This window comes from Lynx rufus, unplaced genomic scaffold (assembly GCF_022079265.1).
Source record: "Lynx rufus isolate CCGP_SWC_20201006 ecotype Redwood Valley unplaced genomic scaffold, mLynRuf1.p SCAF_27, whole genome shotgun sequence".
In the NCBI taxonomy this organism is placed as follows: Eukaryota; Metazoa; Chordata; class Mammalia; order Carnivora; family Felidae; genus Lynx; species Lynx rufus.
In genome coordinates, this window is record NW_025814842.1 from 12,465,204 (window position 1) to 12,474,757 (window position 9,554).

The 9,554-nt window shown below is 46.1% G+C and overlaps 1 non-coding gene across 1 annotated transcript; it reads right to left on the reverse strand.

Moving 5' to 3' along the window:
• Positions 1-5,454: 5,454 nt before the first annotated feature.
• Positions 5,455-5,564, reverse strand: LOC124519419 (U6 spliceosomal RNA). Its single transcript, XR_006964101.1, has one exon. It is a non-coding gene; the product is annotated as a U6 spliceosomal RNA (small nuclear RNA).
• Positions 5,565-9,554: the final 3,990 nt, after the last annotated feature.

The window sequence follows — 9,554 nt, forward strand, 5'->3', positions numbered from 1 at the left end:
GGAGGCTGACGCAGACATCCAGACAAGAGATAACGGCGCTAGACCCGTAGTAGGAGGGAGAGGCTGTGCTAAAAATGCCACCGCAACCAGAAACCATGAATTTTTGCTGCTGCAAAAAATTGCAGCAAGAACGAAGGTTCCTTAAACCCCATTGGCCTTGATGGGTAACTTTTGCTTCCAGAGTTTGGCTGCTCATCTGCAGCCTTAGAGAAAGTTGGGCTTTTCCAGAATCGGAGTCTTGCTCAGAGAGTATGATTGATGGGGGCCAAGGGGAGGCTGAGAAGGAAGGTTGTTGGGACAAGTCCGTGAGGTGGGGGACACTGGACTCCTAGCGGGATGCAAAGGGAAGCGATAGAAGACACCCCACCCTGGAGTTAGTCGCTTCTTGTTCCTCACCTGCGGCTAATGCCTGGCTCCCGCCAGCTATGGGTACACGGCCGGGCTATCTGCCTGCCACTGGGTGACCTGTACCACCTTGGTCTCATCTCTCAGATCGCCCTTGGCCTCATACTCTGCTGCCCACTGGTTGGTCCCGACCCCACCTCACCCAACCCAAGTGTTGGGCTCTCGAGCATCTCAGAAGAAAGAGAAAACTTGACTTACAGAGTCCAGTGGTTAAGCACAAGGGCTGAAGGCAGACCGTGAGTTCGAATCAAGTTCCTTTACACTCAGCTGTGTCACTGTGAAAACTTACTCAACGCCTTCCTGCCTCAGTGTCTTCATCTGTAAAACGAGGCTGTTAAGATCTACCTCAGGAAGCTTAGGTGGCTCAGACAATTAAGCGTCAGGCTCCTGTTTTCGGTTCAGGTTATGATCTCGCAGTTCATGAGTTCGAGCCCTGAGTCAGGTTCTGTGCTGACAACGCGGAGCCTGCTTGGGATTCTCTCTCTCCGTCTCTCTCTCTCTCTCTCTGCCCCTCCCCTGCGTGTGCTCTCTCTCTCTGTCTCTCAAAATAAATAAATAAACTTTGAAATATATAAGACCTACCTCCTAAGGCCCTTGTGAAATTCAGACGACTTCATGAAAAGCACTCAGAAGATTACATAGCACACAATAAACCTCCCAATTAAAGTTATTCAGTGTTTTCTTATCATCTTGCAGCACGACTCAGAGTGAATCCCACTCCCTCCTTAAAACCCCTCCCCACCCCAGCCTCCCTTTATGCAACTTTCCCCGGCTCATCTTGGGTTTGCTATTCACAACACGGAGTCTGCGTCTTACGACACGCTGTCCTGTTCTCTAATTGTTGGGATCACTCAGCTTGGCACTTGAACCCACGCTAATTACTGTATGCTAATATATAAAATCACACCCCGTCCTGATCCTTCACGTGCCTGTGCCTTAGCGCTTCTCTCCGATTCTTGGAGGAGATTCCCGCAAACCAATGGTAGCCCCCACCCCAGCACCTTCACGCTAAACGGTGCAGCGCTAAACAGCGGGTACAGATGTCTTAAGTACCGGGTACTGACAGGGGGCTTTCCATCTGGAGGACTCCAGTAATCCAGCGCGTCAAGGAACCTAACGGGAGTGGAGGGATGCTTCGGAACGAGAACCGGCATCTAAATCTCTGGTTAAGCCAACTGTTCTCCGGGCAGGGCCGATGCTGTCCTGAGGAGAATACTGTCTTGCATTATCTTCCTAAACGCCTCCAAATGCCTCAGGAAGTGGTCTGACCTAGTCAAGGTGAAAAACTACAACGTTCGGGGCACCTGGGTGGCTCCGTCGGTTATGCGTCCGACTCTTGACGTCAGCTCAGATCATGATCTCCCGGTCTGTGGGATCGAGCCCCGGGTTGGGCTCTGTGCTGACACCGCGGAGCCTGCTTGGGATTCTCTCTCTCCCCCTGCCCCTCCCCGGCATGCTCTCTCACTCAAAATAAATAAACTTTAAAAAGAAAAAAAAAGCAATAAAAAATAAAAACTATGACTTTAGCTTGATCCTCAGGCCTCTTGGTCCAGTGGGGGGTAACTGGCCCTCAAAACAAACTCTTCCAGACCCTCTGCCCAGGGCGTCTCCCCCGATAAGGAGGAAAATTTCCGAGAGGAACTTAGGGGCCCGCTGGGAAGCTAACCTGCACACAGACAGCTTTAGCTGAAGAAGGAGCCCCACACAGTCCAATAAAGAGCTTCTAGAGTGCAGGGCAGTATGCTTGGCCGCCAGAGGCCTCGTCTCTGCACAGCCTCTGAACACAGCCAATACTGCTAAGGAGGGGTGCGGAAGAGAGATCAAGAACCAGAATCTGCAGCCAGACTGCCCACACTCCAACCACAGCCCGACCGCTCACTGGCTGCGTGACTTTGAGTTCCTTTCACTTCCCTGCGCCTCGAATCCTTCATCCGGAAAGGGGTCACTAGAACAGCTTCCAATGCTTACTTGTTTTAACGAGGATGAAAGGGTTTTAAATGGTCATAGGGCTCAGGACAATGCCTGGCTGTAAACATTATCCAAGTGTTTGGTAAATAATTTTGAATTGCATATCGTATTTATTCGTGTGTGTGTGTGTGTGTGTGTGTGTGTGTGTGTGTGTGTGTGTGTTGAGCATTCTAGGACCTGGGAAGGTAAAAGAATATCTTGCCTTTGAGAAACCCATGTTTTTTTTTAATAAATAGGCTGGGTTTAACAGCTCTGGGAAAGGAACTGGTCAAGTTCCTGCAAGAACTGAAGAAAGACAGGGAAGGAAGGAAGGAAGGAAGGAAGGAAGGAAGGAAGGAAGGGAAGGAGGGAGTGAGGGAGGGAAGGGAGACAAGAGAGGGAGGGAGGGAGGGAGGGAGGGAGGAAGGAAGGAAGGAAGGAAGGAAAGAAGATAGAAGGAGTGGTGACCTCAGAGGTAACAGGAGAGGCCAAGCTAAGCCGGCATCTGTAACTGAGTAGGATACCAGGTGCAAGGGGGAAATTGAGTGATTCTCGACCTTACCTTGCACCTCAATCACCCAGCGGTGGGAGGAGCTGTTAAAACCCAGATTCCCAAGCCTCCCCTCCAGAGTTTCTGATTCAGTAGGTCTGGGTGAGATATGAGAATCTGCATTTCTTTTTTTTTTTTTAATATTTATTTATTATTTTTGAGAGACAGAGAGAGACACAACATGAGCAGGGGAGGGGCAGAGAGAGAGAGAGGGAGACACAGAAGCAGGCTCCAGGCTCCGAGCTGCCAGCACAGAGCCCAACGTGGGGCTCGAACACACAAACCAAGCGATCATGACCTGAGCCGAAGCTGGATGCCCAACCGACTGAGCCATCCAGACGCCCCAAGAATCTGCATTTCTAGTAAATTCCAAGGTGATGCTGATGCTGGTCTGGACACCCACTTTGAGAACAGCTGCCTTCCAGAATCAGAAAGAAGCATGGGCATAGACCCAGGACTGTGAAACACCCTGGCACTCTCTGGGGAGAGAAAAGTAGATTGGCATGATTGGACCCAAAGTGGCAAATGACAGCGGTGGGAAAAGGAGACAGGAGCTGTTCCCACAGCGAAGACACTTGGGCGAATCCTGTCCACTTGGAGGTGCTTTGGAAGTTTATGGCCTTGGGTGACATGATCAGCTTATAGTTCCAAAACTATCATTCTGGCATCAGTGTGCAGAACGTACTAGAACAGGGGGAGACTAGACAAGGGAGAAGGGCCATTAGAAGCCAGAGGACAATAACGAGGCCAGAGCTGGTGTGGCTGCAGTGTGGGAGGAGGAAAGAAACAGCAGTCTTGGGGCACAGAACTGAGCAGATGGGCAGAAGCCTGTATGGGATGTGAGGGAGAAGGAAGGACTAAAAGCTACTCCAAGCTGTTCCTCTCTGATGCAGGGGTGGAGGAGATCCTATCGACTGACAAAGGAATGCAAGGGACAGAAGAGATCTGGGGAGAAGAGAACGTCATAAATTCCATTTACAAGGTCTCCGTGGCATCCAGGGTGCCCATTAGGCAGCTAGAAATCCAGGTCTGGAGCTGAACAAAGAAGCCAGAAGTACAGCTGGGGGGCTGGGCACCTCTGTACGCAGGTCCGGGTTCGATCCAGGCTGTGGTAAGATGGCCAAAGCGGGCGTTGGGCGGGGAGGGGGGCGGGGATTAACTGAGAAAGAGCCAGCACAGAAACTTGACCTCCCTATTTCAAATGGGCTTGGCGATGGAAAAGCAAGAAAAGAGACAGCGAGAAGGAGGAAGGCGTGTAGAAGTTACAGCCCAGCAGGACTTAACAAAGAGTCTATAGCATCCTGGTGCCAACGATGCCATGTCTCCAGCATCACAAAGTCTTCTGACCACAACCACGCTGAAGGGCAGGTGTCAGTGCTGATCACCGTCTGTTCCCAGGTCCATTGGCTGCCCTTCCCCGTTCAGCCCCAATTCCGCCAGTTACACCTCCCAGGCTCCTTTGCCCAGCGGCTTCTGGTTAATTTCTGCCAAACAGAGGCACTGGCAGGAGGCCGGAGGGAGGAGAGCCTTCCTTCCCCCCTCCTCCTCCCCATCTCTGCCTCCTGTGGCTCCTCGTCAGACCTGTGCTTACGGTTCCCACCAGGCACCCAACGCCTCACAACGACTTCCAACTTCCCGAATGGATTTCCCTCTATTGAACTGGCTGGTGAACGAACCCTCAGTAGCCCTGGCTGGTGGCCGCTTGATAAACATATGCTAATGCATCACGTTCTCTCCCCCTAACTCATTTCAGTCTTCAGAACCCTATTCAGGCCGGGATTATCCAAGTTGATATTAACAAAGCCTTCCATTTAAAAGTTAAGGGGAAACATAATTTTAAAAGAAGCAGTGAGGGAAGATAAAGCTAAAATAAATAAATTGTAAAACATAAAGCAGGAGAATGATGAAGTAGTTTAAATGCTGTTTTCTTGATAAGACTCTGAAAATAAACAAACTTCTGACAAATATAATTAAGGGAACATTTTTAATTAGAAATGAGGAAGGAGATAGAACAAAAATGGAGAAAATAGATTTTTTTCCTCCAAATCCAATGAGGATGTTGTAGGCTAATAAGTGGAAATCTTCAATGAAATGAATAATTTCTACAAAAATATAGATTACTAAAAATAACTCAAGAAGTATAAATCTAAACAGAATAATAACCAAGGAAGAAATTGGGGAAATTATCTGATAACAACCTAAAAAATGTACTTGGTCCCAGCGTTTCCACAAGAACAATTTTCACACTTTAAAGAAGCAGATAATTCCGATGTTGTATAAAACATCCCGAGTGCGAAAAGAGATAAGAGTACCTTTATGTCCATTAGGCAAGCATGATCTTCTTCCGAAAGCCTGATAAAGGTAAAACACACAAAAAGAAAATTATAGTCACATATCACAGTGAATATGAATAAGAAAACTTAAATAAAACCCTCCCCTCTAAAAAGGAACTTGTTTTACTGTATTGCTTCAGATCTTTAGAGGCAAGATAAGTTCTAGGTTTTTTTTTTTTTCTTGTAACCACTTCACTGAGATATATTTCTTACACCATAAAAAATGTGGAGCACCTTACAAATGTGGGGGTCATCCCGGCACGAGGAGCCAGGCTAATCTTCTCCGTATCCTTCCAATCTTAGCATGTGTGCTGCTAACACGCCGGCACAAGGGATGATAACTTTATAAGTTAACTTGGAAGAGACTACAAAGGATGGACAGCTTGTACATTTTGAAAGTAAATAACCATTTGGCAAGGCTAGAACTAAAACCGAAGGGAAAGTATCATCTGGAGAAAAGATTCACAGCAAATACGGAAAGGGTTCATTTCTCTGTTATGTAAAGAGTTTATGTATCTTGACACCAAAAACTTAAATCCCTAATATGTAAACTGGCAAAGAACTGAAGAAGACGATTCATGAAAACAGAGATGCTATGAGTAAACAAGCATGTGGGGAAATGTGCAACTTCGCTTATAGTCGAGCAAATGTCCACCCAAATAATGCTGTAGCATCTTACAGCCACTACCTTCGAGGGACTTTAGAAATTATTTGGTATTAAGCATAAGAGACTCTTAAAAACTGAGAACAAACTGAGGGTTGATGGGGGGTGGGAGGGAGGGGAGGGTGGGTGATGGGTATTGAGGAGGGCACCTTTTGGGATGAGCACTGGGTGTTGAATGGAAACCAATTTGACCATAAATTTCATATACTGAAAAATAAATAAAAAAATAAAAAAATAAAAAATAAAAGAAATTATTTGGTATTACAACACCGCGGTGAAACTAGTCCCCTCACGCATCGTTGGTAGCCGTATGACCTGGTATCATCTCTTGGTAATCCATACCAGGAACCGTGTTAAAACTCCACAATATATCCCTTTGTCCTAAGGGATTTATGAAGAATATAAAAAATAAAGGTAGAGGAGATATTCATGGCAACGTCACTCTGACAACCAAAGTAAATAAATAAAAGATGATCTAAATGCAACAACAGAATTCTTAAGGAAGGGTTGTAATTATTGTTTTTAATTACAATAAAAATCACCGTTTATCAACTACCCTCAGATACATCACTTCTTTGAGTCCTGAGCAGTCTCAGGAGGTAGGTAGGAATTACTAAGTAAGAATCAGAAAAAATACGTGGTTCGCCCCAAATCGCACCATCAGTGGCTTTCGAACAACCGCTCCCAAATCCCATGGTCTTTCGATGTTAAAGGATGGGTATGAGCCTCTGCTCTGAGCCTCGGTTTCCTCATCCATGAAGGAAGGATGATGCAAATACTACAGAGTGATGATAAACTTTAAACGAAGCTCTTACATGGCTGTGAAACTCTTAGCACGGGGTGTAGCACACAGCCAGGACTTGATTGTTAAGAATAATACTGTCTCTCTGTCTCTCTCTCTCTCTCTCTCTCTCTCTCTCAAAATAAATAAACATTAAAAAAATAAAAAATAAAGGGGAGAGCCTGGGTGGCTCAGTTGATTAAGCATCCAACCTCGGCTCAGGTCATGATCTCGCGATTTATGGGTTCAAGCCCTGCATTGAGCTCTGTGTTGACAGCTCAGAGCCTGGAACCTGCTTCGGATTCTGTATCTCCCTCTGTCTCTGCCCTCCCCTGCTCATGTGTGCTCTTTCTCTCTCAAAATGAATAAATAAACTAAAAAAAAAAAGGAAAGAATACTGATAATATAAAATTGTACCGATTCAATATGATTACAGCAATGTAAATAAACATCGCAAGTACACAAGGCCCAGAAAGGATAAAGAATAATGAAAATGGGGGCAGCGGGAGGGAGGCAAGTGTATAAAAAAGCACTTTTCTTTGAGTTATTTTGGTTTTAGTACAACAGGTAGAAATCTGGAGGTAAACAAAATTAGAAGACACAAAATCTCAAATGAATTGGCATTTGGAGGGGATCCTGGTATGAAATCTGGGATCTGCATCTACAACATTTGAAATCCTAAACTCAGCACAAGCGCCCCCTGGAGACACCACGTGGTATGTGGGGACCACTCGCAGATGCCCTGTTCCACTGGCCCAAGGGACCAAGGACGCATGCATTGGCCTCAATAATATACTAATGCTAGGGATTGGATTCCTTAAAGATGAACTTTTTTTTTTTTCTTAAAAAAGAGACTCAGAAGCATCTCAAAAAAACCCTCCAGGTAGTTGGGAATGGGTGCAAGTCCACTCCTGATGAACAGCAGCGTTCCAGGGGAGCGGCTTGGCAGTGAGGAAGGTCACCTTCAGGACCCAGCAGAATGTTGTTACTTCTCCCTTTGGTCATGTGACCAGAATCTCCCCTCAGTGAGCAGGATAGACTGAGCCAGCACCAGCTTCCAGCTTTAAATCTGCCAATGGGAATGATTCCAACTCCTGGAGAGACAGGTGTCAGAGTAATGAGGGAAAGAGCTGGAGGCATGCCTTGGCTTTTCCTCCCAAAGGTCAGCAAGGTCCGAAAATTTCCACCCATTACAAAGGCATACATGGCAAGTTATTCTGTTGTCAGTTCCTGCATTCACCGGCTTGTGAAGGACAACTAGGATTAGGTGTAGCTGAGGGATAGAAAGGGAATCCATCCAGGCCGTGGTCTTGAGCTTGATTCACGAACAACTGTCTACATGAGTCAGAACTTACGCGGCTAGTACATGAGCTCCAAAAAAAGGAGTGACACGTTCAGCAAAGGATATAAATGAAGAAGGGAAATGTCAGGGGATGACCCAGAGCCCGGCGTGACCAGAGGCTGAATCCCACCGAGCTCAAACTCCTATGTCCACGTACCTACTCCCCTTGGGATGCCAAAGAGGCACCTCAAGTTTAATGGCGAACACCAAGCTCCCAGTCTTTGCCCTCGCCTGCTCTGCCAATAGCCTTCCCGTCTCAGGTAAGAGCAACGCCATCCTGCCAGGCCCTCAGACTCCTCTCTCTCTCATATCTCACATCCAATCCATCAGAAAACCCCACCCATGTGCTCGTTCTACAAGATATATCCCAATTCCTCCCCCCGTCTCCTCACCATCACTACCACCATCCCAATCTAAACCAGCACTGTCCCTTGCCTATCTTCCTGTTAGCCTCTTAACTGGTCTCCCCACTTCCACTTTTATACCCCACTCACTCTGTTCTCAACACGGCAGCCGGAGGGATCCTCTGAAAATCAAAGTGACATGACACCTTAAAAAACAGATCAATCAAAGAACTAATAAATTGGATTTTGCCAAAATTAAGATCTACCCTTCAGAAGACATTGTTAAGGGGCGCCCGGGTAGCTGAGTTAGTTGGTTGAGTGTCCAACTCTTCATTTTGGCTTGGGTTGTGATCCCAGGGTCCTGCGATCAAGCCGTGCATCAGGCTCCATGCCGAGTGGGGAGCCTGATTGGGATTCTCTCTCTCCCTCTGCCCCTCTCCCCAACTCGCTCTCTCTCTTTCTCAAAAAAGAAAAAAATGAAATAAAATTTAAAAAACAAGCGACAGATCAGGAGAATATTTGCAAAGCATGTATCTGACCATGGACTTAAATCCAGAATATGTAAAGAACTCTCAAAGTTCAAAAATAAGAAAATAAGCAACACAATTTAAAAACTGGGCAAATGATTTGAACAGACACTTGATCAAGAAAAGATATCTGGATGGTAAATACATCTCAACACGAATAGTTGTGAGATAATGCAAATTACAACCACAATAAAATACTACTACCCTGGGAATGCAAGCTGGTGCAGCCACTCTGAAAAGCAGTATGGAGTTTCCTCAAAAAACTAAAAATAGAACTACCCTGCGACCCAGCAATTGCACTCTTAGGTATTTATTCAGGGGATACAGGTGTGCTGTTTCAAAGGGACACATGCACCCCATGTTTATAGCAGCACTATCAACAATAGCCAAAGTATGGAAAGAGCCCAAATGTCCATCAATGGATGAATGGGTAAAGAAGATGTGGTATGTATATACAATGGAGTATTACCCGGCAATCAGAAAGAAGGAAATCTTGCCATTTGCAACTACGTGGATGGAACTGGAGGGTATTATGCTAAGTGAAATTAGTCAGAGAAAGACAAAAATCATAGGACTTCACTCCTATGAGGACTTTAAGAGACAAAACAGATGAACACAAGGGAAGGGAAACAAAAATAATCTAAAAACAGGGAGGGGGACA